Here is a 26993-nt window from a genome sequence, read left to right as displayed (position 1 = left end):
CTGTTTGACAGTCTCTAGATCCATCCACTTCTCAACAAATGACTCAGTTTCGTTCCTTTTTATGGCTGAGTAATATTCCATTGTATATATGTACCACATCTTCTTTATCCAATCGTCTGTTGATGGGCATTTAGGTTGCTTCCATGACCTGGCTATTGTAAATAGTGCTGCAATGAACATTCGGGTGCATGTGTCTTTTTGAATTACGGTTTTCTCTGGGTATATGCCCAGTAGTGGGATTGCTGGGTCATGTGGTAATTCTATTTTTAGTTTTTTAAGGAACCTCCATATTGTTCTCCATAGTGGCTGTATCAATTTACATTCCCACCAACAGTGCAAGAGGGTTCCCTTTTCTCCACACCCTCTCCAGCATGTGTTGTTTGTAGATTTTCTGATGATGCCCGTTCTAACTGGTGTGAGGTGATACCTCATTGTAGTTTTGATTTGCATTTCTCTAATAATTCGTGATGTTGAGCATCCTTTCATGTGCTTCGTGGCCATCTGTATGTCTTCTTTGGAGAAATGTCTATTTAGGTCTTCTGCCCATTTTTGGACTGGGGTGTTTGTTTCTTTAATATTGAGCTGAATGAGCTGTTTATATATTTTGGAGATTAATCCTTTGTCCGTTGATTCGTTTGCAAATATTTTCTCCCATTCTGAGGGTTGTCTTTTCGTCTTGTTTATGGTTTCCTTTGCTGTGCAAAAGCTTTGAAGTTTCATTAGGTCCCATTTGTTTATTTTTGTTTTTATTTCCATTACTCTAGGAGGTGGATCAAAAAAGATCTTGCTGTGATTTATGTCAAAGAGTGTTCTTCCTATGTTTTCCTCTAAGAGTTTTATAGTGTCCAGTCTTACATTTAGGTCTCGAATCCATTTTGAGTTTATTTTTGTGTATGGTGTTAGGGAGTATTCTAATTTCATTCTTTTACATGTAGCTGTCCAGTTTTCCCAGCACCACTTATTGAGGAGACTGTCTTTTCTCCATTGTATATCTTTGCCTCCTTTGTCATAGATTAGTTGACCATAGGTGCGTGGGGTTATCTCTGGGCTTTCTATCTTGTTCCATTGATCTATGTTTCTGTTTTTGTGCCAGTACCATATTGTCTTGATTACTGTAGCTTTGTAGTATAGTCTGAAGTCAGGGAGTCTGATTCCTCCAGCTCCGTTTTTTCCCCTCAAGACTGCTTTGGCTATTCGGGGTCTTTTGTGTCTCCATACAAATTTTAAGATGATTTGTTCTAGCTCCGTAAAAAATGCCATTGGTAATTTGATAGGGATTGCGTTGAATCTGTAGATTGCTTTGGGTAGTATAGTCATTTTCACAATGTTGATTCTTCCAATCCAAGAACATGGTAGATCTCTCCATCTGTTGGTATCATCTTTAATTTCTTTCATCAGTGTCTTATAGTTTTCTGCATACAGGTCTTTTGTCTCCCTAGGTAGGTTTATTCCTAGGTATTTTATTCTTTTTGTTGCAATGGTAAATGGGAGTGTTTCCATAATTTCTCTTTCAGATTTTTCATCATTAGTGTATAGGAATGCAAGAGATTTCTGTGCATTAATTTTGTATCCTGCAACTTTACCATATTCATTAATTAGCTCTAGCAGTTTTCTGGTGGCAGTTTTAGGATTCTCTATGTATAGTATCATGTCATCCGCAAAGAGTGACAGTTTTACTTCTTCTTTTCCAATTTGTATTCCTTTTATTTCTTTTTCTTCTCTGATTGCCGTGGCTAGGACTTCCAGAACTATGTTGAATAATAGTGGTGAGAGTGGACATCCTTGTCTCAGTTCCTGATCTTAGAGGAAATGCTTTCAGTTTTTCACCATTGAGAATGATGTTGGCTGTGGGTTTGTCATATATGGCCTTTATTATGTTGAGGTAGGTTCCCTCTATGCCCACTTTCTGGAGAGTTTTTATCATAAATGGGTGTTGAATTTTGTCGAAAGCTTTTTCTGCATCTATTGAGATGATCATATGGTTTTTATTCTTCAATTTGTTAATATGGTGTATCACATTGATTGATTTGCGTATATTGAAGAATCCTTGCATCCCTGGGATAAATCCCACTTGATCGTGGTGTATGATCCTTTTAATGTGTTGTTGGATTCTGTTTGCTAGTATTTTGTTGAGGATTTTTGCATCTATATTCATCAGTGATATTGGTCTGTAATTTTCTTTTTTTTTGTAGTGTCTTTGTCTGGTTTTGGTATCAGGGTGATGGTGGCCTCATAGAATGAGTTTGGGAGTGTTCCTTCCTCTGCAGTTTTTTGGAAGAGTTTGAGAAGGATAGGTGTTAGCTCTTCTCTAAATGTTTGATAGAATTCACCTGTGAAGCCATCTGGTCCTGGACTTTTGTTTGTTGGAAGATTTTTAATCACAGTTTCAATTTCATTACTTGTGATTGGTCTGTTCATATTTTCTGTTTCTTCCTGGTTCAGTCTTGGAAGGTTACACCTTTCTAAAAATTTGTCCATTTCTTCCAGGTTGTCCATTTTATTGGCATAAAGTTGCTTGTAGTAGTCTCTTAGGATGCTTTGTATTTCTGCAGTGTCTGTTGTAACTTCTCCTTTTTCATTCTGATTTTATTGATTTGAGTCCTCTCCCTCTTTTTCTTGATGAGTCTGGCTAATGGCTTATCAATTTTGTTTATCTTCTCAAAGAACCAACTTTTAGTTTTATTGATCTTTGCTATTGTTTTCTTTGTTTCTATTTCATTTATTTCTGCTCCGATCTTTATGATTTCTTTCCTTCTGCTAACTTTGGGTTTTGTTTGTTCTTCTTTCTCTAGTTTCTTTAGGTGTAAGGTTAGATTGTTTACTTGAGATTTTTCTTGTTTCTTTAGGTAGGCTTGTATAGCTATAAACTTCCCTCTTAGAACTGCTTTCGCTGCATCCCATAGGTTTTGGGTCGTCGTGTTTTCATTGTCATTTTTCTCTAGGTATTTTTTTATTTCCTCTTTGATTTCTTCAGTGATCTCTTGGTTATTTAGTAACATATTGTTTAGCCTCCATGTGTTTGTCTTTTTTACGTTTTTTCCCCTGTAATTCATTTCTAATCTCATAGCGTTGTGGTCAGAAAAGATGCTTGATATGATTTCAATTTTCTTAAATTTACTGAGGCTTGATTTGTGACCCAAGATGTGATCTATCCTGGAGAATGTTCCGTGCGCACTTGAGAAGAATGTGTAATCTGCTGTTTTTGGATGGAATGTCCTATATATATCAATTAAGTCTATCTGGTCTATTGTGTCATTTAAAGCTTCTGTTTCCTTATTTATTTTCATTTTGGATGATCTGTCCATTGGTGTAAGTGAGGTGTTAAAGTCCCCCACTATGATTGTGTTACTGTCTATTTCCTCTTTTATAGCTGTTAGCAGTTGCCTTATGTATTGAGGTGCTCCTATGTTGGGTGCATATATATTTATAATTGTTATATCTTCTTCTTGGATTGATCCCTTGATCATTATGTAGTGTCCTTCCTTGTCTCTTGTAACATTCTTTATTTTAAAGTCTATTTTATCTGATATGAGTATAGCTACTCCACCTTTCTTTTGATTTCCATTTGCATGGAATATCTTTTTCCATCCCCTCACTTTCAGTCTGTATGTGTCCCTAGGTCTAAAGTGGGTCTCTTGTAGACAGCATATATATGGGTCTTGTTTTTGTATCCATTCAGCCAGTCTATGTCTTTTGGTTGGGGCATTTAATCCATTCACGTTTAAGGTAATTATCGATATGTGTGTTCCTATGACCATTTTCTTAATTGTTTTGGGTTTGTTTTTGTAGGTCCTTTTCTTCTCTTGTGTTTCCCACTTAGAGAAGTTCCTTTAGCATTTGTTGTAGAGCTGGTTTGGTGGTGCTGAATTCTCTTAGCTTTTGCTTGTCTCTAAAGCTTTTGATTTCTCCATCAAATCTAAATGAGATCCTTGCCGGGTAGAGTAATCTTGGTTGTAGGTTCTTCCCTTTCATCACTTTAAGTATATCATGCCACTCCCTTCTGGCTTGTAGAGTTTCTGCTGAGAAATCAGCTGTTAACCTTATGGGAGTTCCCTTGTATGTTATTTGTCGTTTTTCCCTTGCTGCTTTCAATAATTTTTCTTTGTCTTTAATTTTTGCCACTTTGATTACTATGTGTCTCGGCGTGTTTCTCCTTGGGTTTATCCTGTATGGGACTCTCTGCACTTCCTGGACTTGGGTGGGTATTTCCTCTCCCATGTTAGGGAAGTTTTCGACTATAATTCGACTATAATCTCTTCAGATATTTTCTCTGGTCCTTTCTCTCTCTCTTCACCTTCTGGGACCCCTATAATGCGAATGTTGTTGCGTTTAGTGTTGTCCCAGAGGTCTCTTAGGCTGTCTTCATTTCTTTTCATTCTTTTTTCTTTAGTCTGTTCCGCAGCAGTGAATTCCACCATTCTGTCTTCCAGGTCACTTATCCATTCTTCTGCGTCAGTTATTCTGCTATTGATTCCTTCTAGTGTAGTTTTCATTTCAGTTATTGTATTGGTCATCTCTGTTTGTTTGTTCTTTAATTCTTCTAGGTCTTTGTTAATCATTTCTTGCATCTTCTCAATCTTTGCCTCCATTCTTATCCCGAGGTCCTGGATCATCTTCACTATCATTATTCTGAATTCTTTTTCTGGAAGGTTGCCTATCTCCACTTCATTTAGTTGTTTTTCTGGGGTTTTTTCTTGTTCCTTCATCTGGTACATAGCCCTCTGCCTTTTCATCTTGTCTATCTTTCTGTAACTGTGGTTTTTGGTCCACAGGCTGCAGGATTGTAGTTTTTCTTGCTTCTGCTGTCTGCCCTCTGGTGGTTGAGGCTGTCTAAGAGGCTTGATGGGAGGCTCTGCAGGAACTTTTTAATTATTTAATCTCAAATATTGGGTGTTTCTATAAAAATTTGCTAGATTTATTTTATGCAGCTGACAGTTGTGAAGACACACATTCATGCCAATTTGGCATTCTACTTATGAATTGCTGTAGAAATTCCAATAATATAGGGTATTGCTATGATTTACTATCACAGGAAATGTTGGATTGATTTTTTTTTTAATTTTATTAAGCACAGTCCTATTCTTTGGCATTTTATAAATTCAAAATCAAATTTATTCAAGTACAAAGTTTTAACCATTAAAAACTGGAGTCTTAAGTTTTGGTATGTGATCTAAGCACAAATGCGATCTCATTTTCTTTTTAACATATCTTGAATCTATCATCCATTTCTACCCCTGCTACTCTGACACCACTAATTCAGGCTTTCATCATTCCCTGCAGTTACTTCTCAGTAGTCCCAGGCTCATTTACCCTGCGCTGCTTAAACTCCTTCAGTGGAGTCCCAATGCTTACAGAATAAAATCTAAGCTTCTTGATGTGACATCTAACAACACCCTCCTTCATCAGGCCCCCCACCTACCTCTCCAGTATGGTCACCTACCACGTGTATAGACATTATTTTATACCTCAGCAACACTGAACTGCTTATAGGTCCTCAAACACCCCTGATGGAGCTTTTAGTTTGTTTTTTTGGATTTTTAACCTTTGTGCCTTTGACTGTGCTGCTCACTGTGCCTAGTTACCCTTTCCTGCACCTCTCTTTGTTACATATTGTAATGTCATTAGACTGGAAGCCCTTTAAGTACAGTGCTGGGTTTTGTAGCCACAGAAGTAGTGGCGCGTTCTTTGAGTGGATGGCTGCCACTTGATTGATCTAGCCGTACCTTTTGCCCATCGTTGAAATGATTTATATCGTATTTCTAATGGAGTATCCTTCAAACTTTTTGAACACTTTTGGTGACAGGGAGCTCCTGATTCATAAAGAAGTCCATTGTATTTTTCCTTATCTCTAAATCTTACAGAGTTACCCTATAAGAACAGCTCTTATCTTTTTTTTACCCATCACTTCATGAACAGTAAATATCTTTAAAGGTGTAATGTTCAAGAACTTGTGGCTCTGCATACAGTAAAGGTCAACATTTTTTGAATAATGTTCATTATTCAAAAAACTATTTACCTCAGATTTACGTGAACCCTTTGGGGGTATAATGTCACTTGAAAAAGTAGGCAAAGAGTTCAAAACTGTGTTCTGTGAAGTTGTGCTGATTTCATGTACTTTACGCTTTCATGGACTAGTTTAAAATATGGGAATAGGAGACTGAAAGAAAAGAGAAGAATAAGACAATTACTAGTGTATGTAAACTACACTAGTATAGGTAACAACCCAATATTGTTTCCCATTCCATTTTATTTCTTTTAAATTCTCATAGATTTCCATTTGGGAAGTTAACTTTGCTTCTAAATTTCTGTGAGTCACTTGTGTAATTCAAATACCAGTACTGAATATAATATCTTTTAACCAAATAAATTTATATAGGTTTGTAAAAGTATTACGAATAACCTTTACATGTATAATCATTCTCATTGAACTCAAAAGCTTTCATAGGTTAAGAAATCTTGTCCTGTTTATCTTGGTATTATGTTGGCCTTGCATGGGATCTGGTAAATAGGCACTCAGTAAATTAAAACAAACAAACAGACAAACAAGTAAATCTTTTCTCTCTACTTCCCTCTCACCAGCCCCCTGACCAACAGTAGAAAGATGCAGATTTCTCCTTTCTTTGACTTCAACATTTATAGACAGTTTCCAGTATCTATACCAGTGTTTTTCAAAGTATGGTCTACTGATCATCTACTTCAGAATTACTAATTACCTGGGTTATGTATTAAAAATGCAAATTTCTAAACCCCAGACTTACTAAGCCAGAGTTTGAGGGAGAGACCCAGGAAGCTCCATTTTTTGTTGTTGTTTTTTTTATGGGATGCATAATTCTCTTTCATTTTATTAAAAAGCCTAGAATTACATGAAAGAAGCAGATTTTCATTCCCTACATAATCAGCCTTGTGGAAATTTATAGAGATCCAATAGTGTTTTCATCTGGGAAGGGGGAAGAAAAGTGTTTTTAAAGTGTTTCTAACAGTGACCACCACAGACCTGTTCTTCATTTCACAGAAGTAATTAGGTACTATCTCAAACCCTTCCAAGAGCCACATAGGAGGCTTTCCAAGGTTCCTGTGGAAGTTGGTCACTTTGGAAGCTCTAAAGACCAACCGTAAGGGAAGCATTGGGTAGTAGGCTGGGGTTCTTGTTGATCTCCTCAGTGGCGGAAATAAAGGCTAGAACATTCTTCTGGTGCTTGTGGAAAATCAGGATCTTAAAGCTGATCAAAGCTTTAAGTCAAAGATTTATCTCCCAAAAGGCAAAGATCTATCTCCCAAAAGGCTGCACATCCTTACGTTTAATCAGCCTAATTTGACCAAATGTTTATCAATTTATGATAAAGGATACAACTCAGGAACAGCCAAGTGGAAAAGATGCATAGGGAAAGGTATTGGTGGGCGTGTAAGGCATGGGGCTTCCGTGCCCTCTCTGTGCAAGCCATCTTCTCATCACTTCCATGTATCACCAAGCCAGAAGCTCCAGAACCTCCATTTTTAACACACTACTCATGGAATTCATATGTAGTAAAGTGCTGTAAGATATCAGTTTTTGAGTTTTTTCCCCCTTTTTATATTTGCTTTGTAAATATTTATTGAATTTAACAAATTAGATTTTATCAACCTATCTTTTCTTCTAATTATTCATCAAACAACAATACTGTTTTTCAAATATCTCCTATATTTGTCTCTTTTCATTCATTTTTGCATTTCGTCTCCTCATTCCTGTTTCTTCTTTTACCCCCACTCCCATAGATTACTTCTAATCCCTTTATGTCCTTAATCATTTTACAGAGGAATTCAGATAAGAGTTAAACATTGCTTATTACTATTGCCTTTGATTGATCCAGAAAAGTTTCTTTCAAATTCAGTATTTGCATGTAACTCCAACTTGTATATTTGGCCCTCATTAAAAATTAGGGGAAAATTTGATAAATATATTACCTGAACTTGTCAATTATTTTATCTTTTTCACTTCAGATACCTTTATCTAGTAAAAAAAATTATATTTTGCCCTCATTATTAAATATGAGCCTTTAAAAAATCCAATTCCAATTATGGAAAAAAATATGATAGAAGAACTGATTCAAAGGTTAGCTCAGAATTAAATTTAGTAGTAATGAATTAAGAGGTCAGCCTTTAAAATAAGTATAATCATAGACGTGATTTTTAATTGTTACTCCTCTCTCTGCTTTTTTTTTTTTTTTTTTTAAATTACTCATCATTCCTTTAAATTTTATGTATTTATTTATGGCTATGTTGGGTCTTCGTTTCTGTGCGAGGGCATTCTCTAGTTGCAGCAAGTGGGGGCCACTCTTCATCGTGGTGTGCGGGCCTCTCACTATCGCAGCCTCTCTTGTTGCGGAGCACAGGCTCCAGACGCACAGGCTCAGCAATTGTGGCTCACGGGCCTAGTTGCTCCGCGGCATGTGGAATCTTCCCAGACCAGGGCTTGAACCCATGTCCCCTGCATTGGCAGGCAGATTCTCAACCCCTGCGCCACCAGGGAAGCCCCTCTCTCTGCTTCTTTAATGATTCCTCTTTCCTTGTGTATTTGATCTTAGGCATCATATCTAAACTGTTGCCTGTGTTCAAGATTTTCAAGAATCTAGAATAATGCTACTTGTCCAACCTTATTTCTGTTTTTTTTTTTTTAAGCACAAAACATCTATTAGAAAATTTTCTTCACTGTCCCATCCTATTCCTATTTTTACCTCTGAACCTGTGCTCATCATTGTTCCTTATATAACTATACTGCCTTGTCCTCTCTCTCCCATTTATCTAAATCCTCTCATCCTGTCCCAACACAGCCCCTACTTTTCTATCCCTCTCTTAACCATTTCATTTCCTTGGTTTCTGGTTTCTCACAGGTACTCATGCACTTGTAGAATGTACTGTACCAGCTGTCATTCAAGTATATTTTTCTCTAAGGTTGTACTTCATTAGTGTTGCCTTAGTTATATTTCTTGCTTCTACTTTGAGAGCAAAAAATGTCAACACTAGCAACTGCTATAAGAAAAGCTACTTCGTTTTCTAGGAAAGAGTTACAGTTAAGATAAAATTTAAGTCTTAATCTGGAGAGCATACATTATGTTTTTAATCAATTTTATAAGCTCATAAATCTGGTGATGAAAATAATACAGTAGTACAGTCATACTTGAGAAAACTGCCCTTTAATTGTAAAGAAATTTAGGTTACAACGTCTTAATAAGAAAAACTGCCACTTATTTGTTTGGTGCCTAAAATATGCCAAATCTTTTTTGGTTAGGTAAGTTACTGTGTTTTCTTTGAGTCTTCATAAAAATTCTGTGAAGTACTTAAGATTATCTGTTTTATAGTTGAAGAAATTGAGTTTCTAAGAGGGTTGGACAGTACTATGGCAGAACCAAAATGCAGGTCCAGTTCTCCTTGTCTTAAATTAATTGGTGTTTCTACTGTGTTACATGGTATTCCTAAAATAGTACAGAATTCTTGGAACAGCTTTGCCAGAGTACTCTAGAGGAATTTTGCAAATAGCGCCCTTAGAAATGCATAGTTCCATGCTCGGAGACCCTCCTTTATATTAATCAGCAATAAAGGGTCATTTTTCCCTGTCAGATATGCCATTGCAAGCACATTGTTCTCAAGCTTTATTCAGGAGTGCTTCCGAGGTCAAGAGGTATTGATACATGAGGGAAGTTGTCTGGCATTGCAAGGAAAATTAAGTTGATTAGGCTGCTTGGTGAGAAGGGAGAAGACTTAGGAAAGATTTGGAACGAAGGAAGGGTCGTGAAAATGATGTGATATTCTTGTGTATCTCAATCTTCTTTCTCTTGTACATGGTTTTTACAACCTTTTCTTCCTGAATAAGGATCATTTTGAGTTTGTATGCTAAGTGTACCTTTTCAGTCTTTCTATTCTCTGAATCATGGTGTTTTTTGGGGGTTTTTGTTTTTGTTTTTCCTGTAGCTTATTTGAATGCATTAAAGTGTATTTAAAATGAGGATTTGATGCAGACAGGAGGTTGGTATAGAAAAGACTGGATAACAAAAGGCTTCTTAATAATGAAGCACAGCAAAAATGGAACCTGCAGGAACCAACCATGTGGACAAATGAAAAAATGCCTTTTGTCTACAAATTGCAGTGATCCTACATTAACATGGAGGTCTCTGTCTGGCTTAGGACAGCTGGCTAAGTCTGATCGTTCCCCTCCATACAGCCTTTAAAACCAGCACTCCAAGTACTGCTTTCCTTGCCATTTTGTTTACTATCTCTACTGATTAAGTGTACTACATTATTAACAGACTACCAGGTGCGGTTACTTCTGCATCCATCTTAACTAGTTTTTGAGGTATATTATCGTTTCTACAAAATAGATATTATTATTTTTTTGTTTGATTAAGGAAACTATAACCAGGAAGTAGAGTGAACACAGAAATATTATTTTTCTGAGGGACCACATTGGCTTAACTAATCCAGGGTTATCAGTAAAGGTCAGTCAATATTTTAGATATGAAGCTATTTAGAGTTAGCTTCCATGAATCACTAAGACTTGATTTGTCTTTAAGAAAGTGATTTTTCCAAAATACAGTTTATGTAATCTTATAAGTCTATAACCAAATTAAAGGGAATGACTGTTTCCGGGAAAAAGCTTGCTACCAAGTATTAACGTAGTACTAAATTTGAAATCTTAGTTTTTCATCGTGTGTGTTCTGCAGTAAGTTGTGGGGAGGGGTACGGGAACAGGGGGAGCAGCTGCCGTGGCATTTCTAATGCACTGAGGTGTGATATACAGCACCAGGGTATGTAAGCCATTGCTGGGTTTATTTATAACTAATTGTGTGAGAATCCTTGGTGGTGGTTCTGAAATCCCAAATTTCTGATTCTGACCGTTTATTGCATTAGACCATTGTTGAATAAGTAGTCTTATTTTTCTAGGCTCTTTAGAAGTCCTTAGTCTACTCTGATCTTAATTTTAATAAACCATTTCATGATTTTTTACTCACTTATGTTATTTTTGCTCTGCACTTTTATGGCCAAGGATATACTAAAAACAGGGACAATCAGATATGTAATGGTATAGCTGTACGATTTTTTATGATAGGTTGGTGCCTATGCCTGTTGTTAAATTTTTTTTTTATTGAAGTATAATTGACTTACAATATTACATTGGTTTCAGGTGTTCAACATAGTGATTTGATATTTTCATACATTACAAAATGATCACCATGATAAGTCTAGTTAACATCTGTCACATACAAAGTTATTATATTATTGATTATATTCCTGTGCTGAATATTACAATCCCATGACTCATTTATTTTATAACTGGAAGTTTGTACCTCTTAATCTCCCTTACCTGTTTCACTCATCCTCCAACCCCCCTCCACTCTGGCAACCACAAGTTTGTTCTCTGTACCTGCTAATCTGTTTCTGTTTTGTTATGTTTGTTCCTTTGTTTTGTTTTTTACCTTTCACATATGAGGGAAATCATACAGTATTTGTCTTTCTCTATCTGACTTATTTTATTTAGCATACTACCCTCTAGATCTATCCATGTTGTCGCAAATGGCAAGATTTCATTCTTTTTTATGGCTGAGTAATATCCCATTGTGTGTGTGTGTGTGTGTGTGTGTGTGCATGCCACATCTTTATCCATTCATCTATTGATGGGCACTTAGGTTGCTTCCATGTCTTTGCTATTGTAAATAATGCTGCAGTGAACATGGGGGTGCATATATCTTTTCAAATTAATGTTTTTGTGTCCTGTAGGAAAATACTTCGAAGTGGAATTGCTGGATCGTATGGTAGTTAAGTTGTTAATATTTTTGAGGAACTGTTTTCCGTACTGTTTTCCATAGTGGCTAGACCAGTTTACATTCCCATCAATGACGCAGGAAGGTTCCCTTTTCTCCACATCCTTGCCGACAATTATTTGTTCTCTTTTTAATAATAGGTGTTCTGACAGGTGTGAAGTGATATGTCACTGTGGCTTTTATTTGCATTTTCCTGATGACTAGTGATTATATCTTTTTATGTGTCTGTTTGCCATTTTTATGTCGTCTTTGGAAAAATGTAAGTTCGGGTGTACTGCTCATTTTTTAACCAGATTGTTATTTTTCAATGTTGAGTTGTGTTAGTTCTTTGTATATTTTGGATATTAACCCATATCAGATATATAATTTGCAAACATCTTCTCCCATTCAGTAGGCTGTCACTTTGTTTTGTTGCTAGTTTCCTTCACTATGCAAAAGCTTTTTAGTTTGATATAGTTCCATTTGTTTACTTTTGCTTTTCTTTCCCTCATCTGAGGAGACACATCCAAAAAAATATTGCGAAGACTGAAGTCAAAGAGCATACTGCCTATGTTTTCTTCCACAAGTTTTATGGTTTTAGCTCTTACATTTAAGTCTGTATCCATTTTGAGTGTATGGTGTGAGAAAGTTGTCCAGTTTGATTTTTTTGCATTTAGTTGTCCAGTGTTTTCAACACTGTTTACTGAAGAGGCTTTCTTTTCCCCATTGTATATTCTTCCCTCCTTTGTCATAGAATAATTGACCATATAAGTGTGGGTTTATTTCTGGGCTCGCTATTCTGTTCCACTGATCTGTATCTGTTTTTATGCCAGGACCATACTGTAAATTTCTAGCATACTTTGAAATCAGGGAGCATGATACCTCTAGCTTTTGTTCTTCTTTCTCAAGATTGCTTTGGAGTTTTTTGTGTTTCCATACAAATTTTAGAAGTTTTTGTTTTAGTTCTGTGAAAAATGCCATTGCTATTTTGATAGGAATTGCATTGAATCTGTAGATTGCCTTGGGTTAGTATGGCCATTTTAACAATATTCCTCTAATCCATGAGCATGGTATATTTTTCCATTTGTTTGTATCATCTTCAGTTTCTTTTATCAGTGTCTTATAGTTTTCCAAATACAGGTTTGTTTGTTTTTTTTAAACCTCCTTAGTTAGATTTATTCCCAAGTATTTTATTCTTTTTGATGCAATTGTAAATGGAATTGTTTTCTTAATTTCTCGTTCTGATAGTTTTTTTTTTTAACATCTTTATTGGAGTATAATAGCTTTACAATAGCGTGTTAGTTTCTGCTTTATAACAAAGTGAATCAGCTATACATATACATACATCACCATATCTCCTCCCTCTTGCGTCTCCCTCCCACCCTCCCTATCTCACCTCTCTAGGTGGTCACAAAGCACTGAGCTGATCTCCCTGTGCTATGCGGCTACTTCAACTAGCTATCTATTTTACATTTGGTAGTATATATAAGTCCATGCCACTCTCTCACTTTGTCCCAGCTTACCCTTCCCACTCCCTGTGTCCTCAAGTCCATTCTCTACGTCTGCATCTTTATTCCTGTCCTGCCCCTAGGTTCTTCAGAACCTTTTTTTTTTTTTTTTTAGTTTCCATATATATGTGTTAGCATACGGTATTTGTTTTTCTCTTTCTGACTTACTTCACTCTCTATGACACACTCTAGGTCCATCCACCTCCCTACATATAACTCAATTTTGTTTCTTTTTATGGCTGAGTAATATTCCATTGTATATATGTGCCACATCTTGCTTATCCATTCATCTGTCGATGGACACTTAGGTTGTTCCATGTTCTGGCTATTGTAAATAGTGCTGCAGTGAACATTGTGGTACATGACTCTTTCTGAATTATGGTTTTCTCAAGGTATATGCCCAGTAGTGGGGTTGCTGGGTTGTATGGTAGTTCTATTTTTAGTTTTTAGTTTTTTAAGGGACCTCCATACTGTTCTCCATAGTGGCTGTATCAATTTACATTCCCACCAACAGTGCAAGAGGGTTCCCTTTGCTCCACACCCTCTCCAGCATTTATTGTTTGTAGATTTCTTGTTGATGGCCATTCTGACTGGTGTGAGGTGATACTTCATTGTAGTTTTGATTTGCATTTCTCTAATGATTAGTGATGTTGAGCATTCTTTCATTTGTTTGTTGGCAATCTGTATATCTTCTTTGGAGAAATGTCTATTTAGATCTTCTGCCCATTTTTGGATTGGGTTGTTTGTTTTTTTGATATTGAGCTGCAGGAGCTGCTTGTAAATTTTGGAAATTAATGCTCTGTCAGTTGCTTCATTTGCAAATATTTTCTCCCATTCTGAGGGTTGTCTTTTCATCTTGTTTATGGTTTCCTTTGCTGTGCAAAAGCCTTTAAGTTTCATTAGGTCCCATTTGTTTATTTTTGTTTTTATTTCCATTTCTCTAGGAGGTGCATCAAAAATGATCTTGCTGTGATTTATGTCATAGAGTGTTCTGCCTATGCTTTCGTCTAAGAGTTTTATAGTGTCTGGCCTTACCTTTAGCTCTTTAATCCATTTTGAGTTTATTTTTGTGTATGGTGTTAGAGAGTGTTCTAATTTCATTCTTTTACGTGTAGCTGTCCAGTTTTCCCAGCACCACTTATTGAAGAGGCTGTTTTTTCTCCATTGTATATCCTTGCCTCCTTTGTCACAAATTAGGTGACCATATGTACGTGGGTTTATCTCTGGGCTTTCTATCCTAATCCATTAATCTATATTTCTGTTTTTGTGCCAGTACCATACTGTCTTGATTACTGTTGTTTTGTAGTATAGTCTGAAGCCAGGGAGCCTGATTCCTCCAGTTCCATTTTTCTTTCTCAAGACCGCTTTGGCTATTCGGGGTCTTTTGTGTTTCCATACAAATTGTGAAATTTTTTGTTCTAGTTCTGTGAAAAATGCCATTGGTAGTTTGTTAGGGATTGCATTGAATCTGTAGATTGCTTTAAGTAGTATAGTCATCTTCACAATATTGATCCTTCCAATCCAAGAACATGGTATATCTCTCCATCTGTTTGTATCATCTTTAATTTCTTTCATCAGTGTCTTATAGTTTTCTGCATACAGGTCTTTTGCTCCTTAGGTAGGTTTATTCCTAGGTATTTTATTCTTTTTGTTGCAGCGGTAAGTGGGAGTGTTTTCTTAATTTCTCTTTCAGATTTTTCATCATTAGTGTATAGGAATGCAAGAGATTTCTGTGCATTAATTTTGTATCCTGCTACTTTACCAAATTCATTGATCAGCTCTACTAGCTTTCTGGTAGCCTCTTTAGTATTCTCTATGTATAGTATCATGTGATCTGCAAACAGTGACAGTTTTACTTCTTCTTTTCCGATTTGGATTCCTTTTATTTCTTTTTCTTCTCTGATTGCTGTGGCTAAAACTTCCAAAACTATGTTGAATAATAGTGGTGAGAGTGGACAACCTTGTCTTCTTCCTTATCTTAGTGGAAGTGGTTTCACTTTTTCACCATTGAGAACGATGTTGGCTGTGGGTTTGTCATATGTGGCCTTTATTATGTTGAGGTAAGTTCCCTCTATGCCTACTCTGTGGAGGGTTTTTATCATAAATGGGTGTTGAATTTTGTCGAAAGCTTATTCTGCATCTATTGAGATGATCATATCGTTTTTCTCCTTCAATTTGTTTATATGATTTATCACATTGATTGATTTGCATATATTGAAGAATCCTTGCATTCCTGGGATAAACCCCACTTGATCATGGTGTATGATCCTTTTAATGTGCTGTTAGATTCTGTTTGCTAGTATTTTGTTGAGGATTTTTACATCTATGTTCATCAGTGATATTGACCTTAGTTTTCTTTCTTTATGACATCTTTGTCTGATTTTGGTTTCAGGGTGATGGTGGCCTCGTAGAATGAGTTTGGAAGTGTTCCTCCCTCTGCTATATTTTGGAAGAGTTTGAGAAGGATAGGTGTTAGCTCTTCTCTAAATGTTTGATAGAATTCGCCTGTGAAGCCATCTTGCACTGGGCTTTTGTTTGTTGGAAGATTTTTAATCACAGTCTCAATTTCAGTGCTTGTGATTGGTCTGTTTATATTTTCTATTTCTTCCTGGTTCAGTCTCGTGATAGTTTATTATTTATAGGTAGAAACACGACAGACGTCTCTATATTAATTTTGTATCCTGCAACTTTACCAAATTCATTGATTAGCTCTAGTAGTTTTCTGGTAACATCTTTAGGATTTTCTGTGTATAGTATCATGTCGTCTGCAGACAGTGACAGTTTTACTTCTTCTTTCCAATTTGAATTCCTTATTTCCTTTTCTTCTCTGATTGCCATGGCTAGGACTTCCAATACTATGTTGGATTAAAGTGGCAAAAGTGCGCATCCTTGTCTTGTTCCTTATCTTAGAGGAAATGCGTTCAGTTTTTCACCGTTGAGTAAGATGTTGGCTGTAGGTTTGTCTTATATGGCCTTTATTATGTTGAGATATGTTCCCTCTGTACCCACTTTGTTGAGAGTTTTTATGGTAAATGTATGTTGAATTTCATCAAAAGCTTTCTCTGCATCTATGGAGATGATCTTATGATTTTTCTTCTTCAGTTTGTTCATGTGTTGTGCACATTGATTTGCAGATATTGAGCCATCCTTGTGTCCCTGGGATAAATCCCACTTGTTCATGCTATATGATCATTTTAATGTATTGTTGAATTCAGTTTGTTAATATATTGTCAAGGATTTTTGCAGCTGTGTTCATCAGTGATACTGGCCTGTAATTTTCTTTTTCTCGTGATACCTTTGTCTGGGTTTGGTTTCGGGGTGATGCTGGCCTTGTAGAATGCTTTCAGAAGCATTCCTTCCTCTTCAGTTTTTTAGAATAGTTTGAGAAGTATAGGCATTGATTCTTCTTTAAATGTTTGGTGGAATTCACATGTGAATCCATCTGATCCTGGACTTTTGTTTGTTGGGAATTTTCTTTATTACTGATTCAATTTCATTACTGGTAATTGGTCTGTTCATGTTCTGTATTTCTTTCTGATTCAGTCTTGGGAGATTGTACATTTCTAGGAATTTATCCATTTCTTCTGTGTTGTCCATTTTATTAGTGTAGAATTGTTCATAGTAATTTCTTATGATCCTTTGTTATTTCTTTAGTGTTGGTTGTAACTAACTTCTCTTTCATTTCTGATTTTATTTATTTGGGCCCTTTTTCTTTTTTACTTGATGAGTCTGGCTAAAGTTTTTAAAATATTTTTGATAACCACCCCTGATAACAGTACATGTTAGGTATGTTCTAATTGTGAATGCAAGTTCCTTCGGATACCAAATAAAACGATTACGTCTTATCAGAAAACAAGTAAGTTGGGGGCAGAGAGGAAATATGGTAATCTGGTGATTCTGGTGTAGGTAGGTCCTCTGTGTGTGTGTGTGTGTGTGTGTGTCTGTGTGTCTCTGTGTGCTGTGTGTTTCTGTCTATACATACATATCTTTCCAAATGGAGACTTAGACATGATTTTTTACTACTTTGAAGTTTGAGTAAGTTCTTGCTGTATTAAGTTAGACTTTCAAAATAGCCAAACATCTTAGAGGAAGCCCTACAAAGAAATTATACTCACTAGACTAATCTGTATATGTGTATATGGCTGTATTCCCAGAGAGAGAAGCACGTTTTACCAAATTATGTTTAATGAATGCTGATTTTCATACTTATTTGGTAGAGACAGATTCCAGTGGTAAAATTTAATGGGCTGTCATTTTGTGTTTATATTCATGATCACCTTCGGCTCTTTTACCTTTAGATAAAATTTGAATTTCATATGTACTTATGTCTTCTGGCTGATTAATGCTACTGTTTCTTAAATCTAGTCATGCAATGTAAGAGATATCCAGCACCTAGAACACCATCTGTTTGCCATAAAAATATGTGGTCCACCTTGTCTTAGAATGATTATAAAAAATTTTCAACATGGAATACTTTCATTATTTATAGAAAACTCTTATTTATAAAGCTTAAGAATTTTAGAATTGAAAATATAATAAGCCAGCCAGCAAATCTAGAAGTTCTTTCGATTAGCAGTATAATTCATTTCCTCCTATTAGGTAAGTTAGTTATAAGAGTAGGTATTTGTTTAAATGAATCAAAAAGAGTTGAAGTGTGATGAAGGTAATATATTTTACTAAAATAATGACCCATTATTCTGTTAATCATAGATTATGACTGTATGTTTCTATTCATAATAGTCTTTATAGTTTGGGATTAGAAAGGGACCCAGTATCATCCTAAGAAAGGATACCAGTGGGGAGGAAAGAGAGCATTTGTGTTTAACTGGGTAGTCTTGAAAGTGTTCCCTTGTGACAAAGAAACTCCAGTCTCCAAGATCTTAAATTGGGTTGGAGGGGTGGGTATTAGCCTGGCACCGCCACCGTCTGTACTGACTACATAGTATACTCCCTTCCACCTTATTTCTGTGGCCAAGTCCTTTTCTCTAATGATATTACTTGAAATCATACTTGTGGGGAGATAAATAAAAGACCAAATTCTTCGTATAATAAGCCTTTTAGGAATCTAGGTATATGAGACTTGAGATGTAATATCCATATATAATGTCTGAGAGATGAGGTTCTCCCATACATATCAAATGCTCACCTAAGACTCTTTTCTCCTTCCCTTCTGAGTTTATAAATTCAGGTCAGGGCCAGTCATGTGATAAACTTACCAAATCAATATGCTAAAAACCATCAATTGGTGTATTTTATCAGTCTCCATATGTTGATCATGGCTTTGCTATGCTATAGTTGTGTGTATGGTTTTGGACAAGTTATTAAGTCCCTTTAAGACCATGTTTTTCCTTTGTTAATTGAAGATAAAAATAGATTAATATCTGTAATAGATACAACAGATTGGTAGGTGGATTAAGTGAAATAATTTATATAGTCCTTAACAAAGTAACTGGCCTATAGTTCTCAACAAATAGTTATGTGATGATGATAGAAGTTTGTTTTTTGTTTTGGGGTGGTTTTTTTTGTTTTTGTTTTTTTGTTTTGGTTTTTTTGTTTTGGTTTTGTTTTTTAACTATCTCTGTAAGGTAGTAAAATGAGACAATGAGATAAGTAAAATGAGAACCTTAGATTCTAGGATCACAAATTTTATTTATTGTCTGTCTTGAAAATACAGTTCAAACAACTAATTCACTCAGTTTTGCATCCTTTATAGAATGCAGGAAGGCTGACTGTAACATTTTTTAAAGAGCAGGACCTCTTATTGATAGATTGTGGTTTTATATTCATTCTCTCTTAGACATGTTTACATATATTTTTACTAAGTCATTTCTGAAAAACCACATGCTGAAAGAAAGGTCAGGGACAAAAAAAAAACTGTTTGTCTTACCAGTGGCATTTATTTAAAAACCATTGGAGATCATCTTGGAACCAGTGTTTGAATATCTTTCTGTGGGCTCTCCCCATGTGCAGCATAGATCTATGTCTGTATTAAGGTAAATAACCACTCTGGGTAAATTGGGGGACTCTCCTGATAAATCAGATCCAGACAAAAGTGAAATGCGTGTAACTCCGAGATCCAAAAACAAGAGAAACTCTGGCACAAAAACAGAAACATAGATCAATGGAACAAGATAGAAAGCCCAGAGATAAACCCACGCACCTATGGTCAACTAATCTATGACAAACGAGGCAAGGATATACAATGGAGAAAAGACAGTCTCTTCAGTAAGTGGTGCTGGGAAAACTGGACAGCTACGTGTAAAAGAATGAAATTAGAACACTCCCTAACACCATAACAAAAATAAACTCAAAATGGATTCGAGACCTAAATGTAACACCGGGCACTATCAAACTCCTAGAGGAAAACATAGGAAGAACACTCTTTGACATAATTCACAGCAAGATCTTTTTTGATCCACCTCCTAGAGTAATGGAATTAAAACAAAAATAAACAAATGGGACCTAATGAAACTTCAGAGCTTTTGCACAGCAAAGGAAACCATAAACAAGACGAAAAGACAACCCTCAGAATGGGAGGAAATATTTGCAAACGAATCAACGGACAAAGGAGTAATCTCCAAAATATATAAACAGCTCATGCAGCTCAATATTAAAAAAACAAACAACCCAATCCAAAAATGGGCAGAAGACCTAAATAGACATTTCTCCAAAGAAGACATACAGATGGCCAAGAAGCACATGAAAAGCTGCTCAACATCACTAACTATTAGAGAAATGCAAATCAAAACTACAATGAGGTATCACCTCACACCAGTTAGAACGGGCATCATCAGAAAATCTGCAAACAACAAATGCTGGAGAGGGTGTGGAGAAAAGGGACTGCACTGTTGGTGGGAATGTAAATTGATACAACCACTCTGGAGAACAGTATGGAGGTTCCTTAAAAAACTAAAAATAGAAGTACCATATGACCCAGCAATCCCACTACTGGGCATATACCCAGAGAAAACCGTAATTCAAAAAGACACATGCACCTCAATGTTCTTTGCAGCACTATTTACAATAGCCAGGTCATGGAAGCAACCTAAATGCCCATCAACAGATGAATGGATAAAGAAGTTGTGGTACATATATACAATGGAATATTACTCAGCCATAAAAAGGAACGAAATTGAGTCATTTGTTGAGACGTGGATGGATCTAGAGACTGTCATACAGAGTGAAGTAAGTCAGAAAGAGAAAAACAAGTATCATATATTAATGCATATATGTGGAACCTAGAAAATGGTACAGATGAACCGGTTTGCAGGGCAGAAATAGAGACACAGATGTAGAGAACAAACATATGGACACCAAGAGGGGGAAAGCGGCAGGGGGTGGGGGTGGTGGTGGGATGAACTGGGCGATTGGGATTGACATGTATACACTGATGTGTATAAAATGGATGACTGATAAGAACCTGCTGTATAAAAAAATAAATTAAAAAAAAAAAGACCTTGAGGGCAGGCCCCATCTGCCTTGCTCATGGCTGCATCCCCAGCACTGAAGCTAGAGCCTGACACTGAGCTCAGTAACTATTTGTGGAACAAGTGAAACAGCTGTGCAAAGCCTGACCCTGGGTCCTGGCGTCCCTGAAGACAGAAAGCCTGGGTTAAAAAAAAAAAAAAAAAAAAGAACAAGAGAAACTTGATAAAAGAGAACCTCTATAAGTGGTTTTAATAGAAGAATGATTCTGCCTGTCAGGAAATCCACTACAGCTCCATAAGGTGAACCAACAAAATGTTAGCACTTGGAGTATTTTCTTTCTTTGTATTTAAATCAGAGGGTACCATAGGGAAGTATATAAAGGCTTTGGGATGGTTTGAAGGAAATACAAAGGAGTGGAAAAATTGGACAATTGAATAGTATCACTTAACAGAACATTGATGGAAGAAAACCTTCTAAGAATCTCTGCATATTATATTTGCATTTCATCTCACAGGAGAGGAAGAGGATGCTCATAAGGTAACTGTAGGTCATAAATAAACAGAAAAGCTTAAAGGGCAAATTCATTTGAAAGTGTTCTGTGGCTATAGGTTCCTGAATGAAAATCAGATTCAGCTGTACACAGAATCCATGAACTCCTACATGAGGAGAAAAGCCATTTTAATTTTCAAGATGCATTTTGAATACAAATGTTACCACCCTCTCACCCCACCTCAAAGAAAGAAAAAAGTGAGGCAAAAGGCCCTACTTCTATTTTTGTGTTTATAACCTTGGTATGAAAAGAACCTGAAGTATGTGTGGTCTTTTATTTGTAGTAACACTGCAGTCGTACTCCAAATTAACACTCTTTATTGGCAATGAGCAAACAAGATACCTGTGTTCATAAAAAAGAGAATGAGCCTCTATAGAGAGAATATTAAGGAATTAACATATAAGGTAGATTGTGATATAACAGATATAATGTGGTTGTTATTGTTTGAAGGCTAGTTATCTCAAATTTTTATATACTTCTTTCTTCATATATTTTTAATATTCCTCCTTAAAGATATATGTATATAATCTTTAAGGAAGAATATTAAATTCAGCCATCTTCTACACTTCTCTGTGTAGGGACACAGGTGTCCCTAGGGACACAGGTACTGCAGGTACTGTATGTCGTACATAGTGATTTATCTTTTTCATCATGTCAGGTGCTAGTCTAAAGGGCTTAAACGCATGTACAGTTTTAACTTCGTGAACACTTTAAGAAGAAAGTTCAGTGCCTGTAGGACAAACTTGAAGACAGACCGCTTACATTAGTTTTTGCTAGCTATCTCAACTGCAGCTCTTGCTTTTAGAGGACAAATGTGAATAGTATTTCAGTATACTTCACATTTGCCATGTCACTCATAGTGTTCTATCACTTGAAAGAGAGACTCAATTTTAAAGATTATATGTCTAGGTGTTTTTTTCCCCCAAAAAAAGAGCTTCAAGGAACTTTCCTTCCTTAGTTTTATAACACAGACCATAAAGTTGTTCTGGGGGAGAAAATGTTTCTGAAATTTTTGAGATCCTTATTGAGCAAGGTTATGCTTTAAACATCTAAATGGTGGGTGGAGGCGTGTGTCATTTCTAAGTTCTGTCTTAGGGTGGTGTTCTGATTAAGATTACTGGAGTCAGGTTGCCAGGTTTCCTTCCTCTCTCCTCTAAATATTAGCTTTGAACCTTTGGGAAAGTTACTAACCTTTTCATGCCTCAGTTTGCTCTTCTGTGAAATCAGAACAATGGTATCTTCTACATAATGTTGTGGAATAAAATTAGAAAATATATAGAAAGTATTGAGATAGGTGGGGAACTCAAGGTAAATGATTATTGATAAATAATAAATGTTGCTGTCATCTTCAATATTTTATACATTAATCAACATAGCTAGATAGCTACTTGTTAATTGATCAAATATTAATTTTGCAATGTAAAAAATATAATGTCTGCATTTAGATGGTTTACAACCTAGGAAACACAAATATTTTTAAACAAATAACTGTGGTATAAGCCTGAATGAAAGAAATCCTTACAAGAGAATTATCACTGAAAATATTGGTCCTAGAGGGGAGAGATTACTTCCAAATGGGAGAATTATAAAAGGCTTTATGAAGATACTGGCTTTTGTGCTGGTCTTCATAAATACAAAAAGAGTTTCAGAAGGCTTAAGACAATGAAAGGACATATCTGGACAGAAGACCATAAACCAGCATCTGGTTACTACCAACCAGGCAGTATATAATAAGTGTTATCTTAATTCAAAATCATCACTATAAATCTTTTAAGTTATATACTTTTGATGTCTGTTTACAAGTGAAATTGAGGTTCAGAGAGGTTAACTCATTTACCCAAGAGAACGCAACTGAATAAAGAGTAATAGAGTTGAAATTTGAATCCAGGTCTACCTTACTCCAAAACGCATACTCTTTCTGCTACACTGCCTTCAGGTTGGAGAAAAGTGGGAACAAAGGTGTGGATAAGGGAAACTGTAGCAGATGTGTAGGAAACTTTTAATATAGTACACGTAGGAAGTTGCGATAGAAACTCTCTTGGGGAATGAGGCTGGAGAGGTACCAGAGTATACAGTCTGGAATGCCATACAGAAAAAGAAGTTTGGGCTATCTTCTATAGGGAGTAGTAAGCTGCTAAAGCCCACTGTACAGGGAGATGAGATTATCACATGAGAATATTTTCATAGCAGTTATGTAGAGTGCATTGTAATGAAAGGAGATTAGAAGTAGAGAGTTCAGTTAGATAGGTTATTAAACGATTTAATCAGTATTTTTTCTGTATTCAGTTTCCTTTTAAAAATGTTAAAGTTGACCTCACATATTACAAACATGTTTATTTAAAGGTATTTCAATATATTCACTTCAAAAAAAATCTTTTGAACTATTTTGAGGATACAGTTATTATCTCCCACCTACTGGCACACAACTTAAATTTTTTATTTTTTTACTTTTTCCAAGAATTTCAGTTGCTGAACTTAATACATGTGAATTGCAGAGTTTTGTTAAGGGATAGGATTAAGGATGACCCTAGGGCCTGGGGCGTGGGGTCAGGGGTTGAGACATCACTGAGGGAATAGAACACCAAGAGTAAATCTAATCCTATCTTCTCCTTGCTACTGACTCCTTGTTATCCATAAATAAAATCCTGACTCTGGTATAAGAGAGTTAGTTTGCATGTTTACCCCAACCTATGGTTCTTATCTCATCAACTAATACACAGGCTGATTCAAAATTTCTCATCACCCCAAAGCACCATTTTCTTTCAAGCTCATGGCATTTCCATGACCATGTCCCTTTGCCTAAAATATCCTCCATCTATTCTCTTGAGAAATTTCAACTATTACTCTTCCATGTTCTGTTCCATTTGTGGCCTTGTCTGTGAAACCTCTCATCTCTCCCACTTTCCTTCTTGCTTCCTCAGTTACCCTTTGAACTCTGTATTTCTTATACTATAATAATACACGTAGTAGTTTTCTTTTTAAAAGTCCATTTCCCCTTCTAGTTTATAATCTCAAGATCAGACATCATATCTCATTTATCTTCAGAACCCCAGTAACCAGCACAATGCTTGGCATGTAATATCTACCCTAATGATGATAAATGGATGGATAATGATAGATGAGTTTAAATGGCATGAAATTAATTAACTTTATGGTGAAGCCACTATCATATCCTGAAAGTGCTGGGATAATGGACATTTATTCTCTCTGTAGAAGCAATTTGGTGAATTACCATATCACCTTGGAGATGAGGGAAAGCTTTTTCCAGAAGCTTCTGTCAAAGCTAAGTTCTAAAGGCTGAGTTAGCTCCAGGGACTTGTGCAAAGACCCTTTATCCTACAGTTTTGACCATTAGGTAGAGTTGCCTCTGAGGTCACTAATATCATCTAATGCCCAAATCTAATAACCTATTATTATTAAACAATCTTTCATCTTCTCATGATTTTTGACAGTTTTGACTACCTTCTCTTTTTTAAAAAGAACTTTCCCTCACTTAAAAACAATCACTTATAAGATGCATTCTATATGCCAGATACATATGTGTCTCATTTAATCATAACAATTCAGCTCAAGTTTTTCTTTTTTTCTTTTTTCTTTTTAAAGTAAATTTATTTATTTATTTTTATCTTTGGCTGTGTTGGGTCTTTGTTGCTGTGTGCAGGCTTTTCTCTAGTTGCGGCGAGCAGGGGCTACTCTTCGTTGCGGTGCATGGGATTCTCATTGGGTGGCCTCTCTTGTTGCAGAGCACGGGCTCTAGGCGCGCGGGCTTCAGTAGTTGTGGCTCGCGGGCTCTAGAGCGCAGGCTCAGCAGTTATGACGCATGGGCTTAGTTGCTCCGCGGCACGTGGGATCTTCCCGGACCAGGGCTCGAACCCGTGTCCCCTGCATTAGCAGGTGGATTCTTAACCACTGCGCCACCAGGGAAGCCCTCAAGTTTTTCTCCCTTCCCTTCCCTCTTCCCTCTTCCCTTTTCCTTTCCCTTAGCTCTATTAGCTCAGTTTTCATTAGCTCAGTTTTATTTTACAGTTGAGGAGACTGAGATTCAGAGAGGTTTGGTAACTTGTCCAAGATGACATAGTTTGGAAGTGTTAGAGCTTTGAACTCAAGTGTATCTGACTACAGTGACTGTGTTTATTCCACTCTGCCACTTGAGCTGTCTGTATAGCATAGTTTGTCTGCATATTTTGTTAATTTGACTTTAGGGATACAGATTTAGGCCCATTTCGTTCTGATGGCCAATTACTAATATGTCCCAGAATACAGAAGTGAATTCTGTGGAGCTGCTTTTTTTGGTAAGAGAGGCCGAAATACCTCTCTTAGGTGATCAAGGGGCTTAGAATTGAATATAAAATATAGCTTGTCACTTTAACAAGGATGAGATTCCAAATTGGAAGTAGAGTTGTTTGATACCCTAAACTCAAACAAGATAAGAAGAGGAAAGAATCAGTAGATAATTACCATACAATTGAACTTCACAGTAATGATGCTAATTTATCTGGAAAGATTTCATATCTAATCATAGTAATTGCTTCAGGGACTCAGAACAGGGAGGTGGGAGATGCTCACTTCTCTATTCTTTTGTACTGTTTGGATTTTTACCACACATGTATTCTGTCTATTCAAGTAAACCAATTTTTTATTTTAAGAGAGAAGGTATCATAACAGTCCCTGAAGAATGGTGCATTATTGTCCCCATTTTTAAATCCAGCAATCTTGCTAAACTCTTATCAATTTTAATTACTCATTTCTACATTTTCTTGTATTTTTTTTATGTACACAATAATATGATCCACAAGTAATGAAAGTTTAATCTACCTTTCCAGTTTTGGTACCTTGATACATTTTATTCATTTTGATTTATTCCAATGGCCAGTAGCTTTAGTATAATACTGAATAGAAATGTTGATATCTGGCATCATTATCTTGTTACTCACCAAAGGGAAAACTTTTGAATATGTCATGATTATGTATGATTTCTGCTTTAGGATTTTTATAGATACCCTTAGAAGGAAGTTTCTTTTTCAGTTGTCAGCTTGTTAAGATTTATTATCATATATGAATGCTGAAGTATATTATTGCTTTCTTTTGTACCTATTGAAGATGATATATTTCTCGTTGAAATATTGATGTAAAAATAGGTAACATTTTTTTTTCTAATGTTAAACCAATCTTGCATTGTTGGAATAAGCCCAACTTGTTTAAGATGTATTATCCTTACACATTGTTAAAACTGACTTCCTGCTATTTTGTTTAGGATTTTTCCATCTATTTTCATGAATAACATTGGCCTATAATTTTTCTTTATTGCATTGTCCTTGTCAAGTTTTGATTTTATAGTTACATTAGCTTCATAAAACAAGTTAGGGAATGCTCCTTTCTTTTCTTTCCTGTGGAAGATTTGTGTACGATTGGAATTACTCCTTTCTTGACTATTTGATTGAAATTGTAGGTAAAATCATATAAGCCTGAGGTGGAAAAATTTTTTGACAGTTGATTCTTTTTTTTTTTAATGCCTGTAGGATGATTCATGTTTTCTATTTCTTCTTGATCAACTTTTTATAGAAATTTTTCCACTTGGTTTAAATATTTGATTTGTTAATATAAAATATTTCCATTTTTTCTACAGAATTATTTATTATTCTCATCCTGAGAGGAGAAGTCAGTTTAACATAATGCTTATCAACATTTGGAAAAAGAAACTAAATAAGGAAAGGGGTATATTCTGATTTTGTTTAA

General features: G+C 35.9%; 1 protein-coding gene and 1 non-coding gene across 4 annotated transcripts in view; both read left to right on the top strand.

The window, feature by feature from the left end:
* COP1 (COP1 E3 ubiquitin ligase) overlaps positions 1 to 26993 on the top strand; it is a 273507-nt gene that overhangs the window by 223727 nt on the left and 22787 nt on the right. The window lies entirely within an intron of this gene.
* LOC137763218 (small Cajal body-specific RNA 3) lies at positions 10056 to 10196 on the top strand. Its single transcript, XR_011073773.1, has one exon. It is a non-coding gene; the product is annotated as a small Cajal body-specific RNA 3 (non-coding RNA).

Source organism: Eschrichtius robustus, chromosome 3 (genome assembly GCF_028021215.1).
Source record: "Eschrichtius robustus isolate mEscRob2 chromosome 3, mEscRob2.pri, whole genome shotgun sequence".
In the NCBI taxonomy this organism is placed as follows: Eukaryota; Metazoa; Chordata; class Mammalia; order Artiodactyla; family Eschrichtiidae; genus Eschrichtius; species Eschrichtius robustus.
Note: the sequence above shows the minus strand (reverse complement) of the source record. Positions and strands in the feature narration are given on the sequence as shown.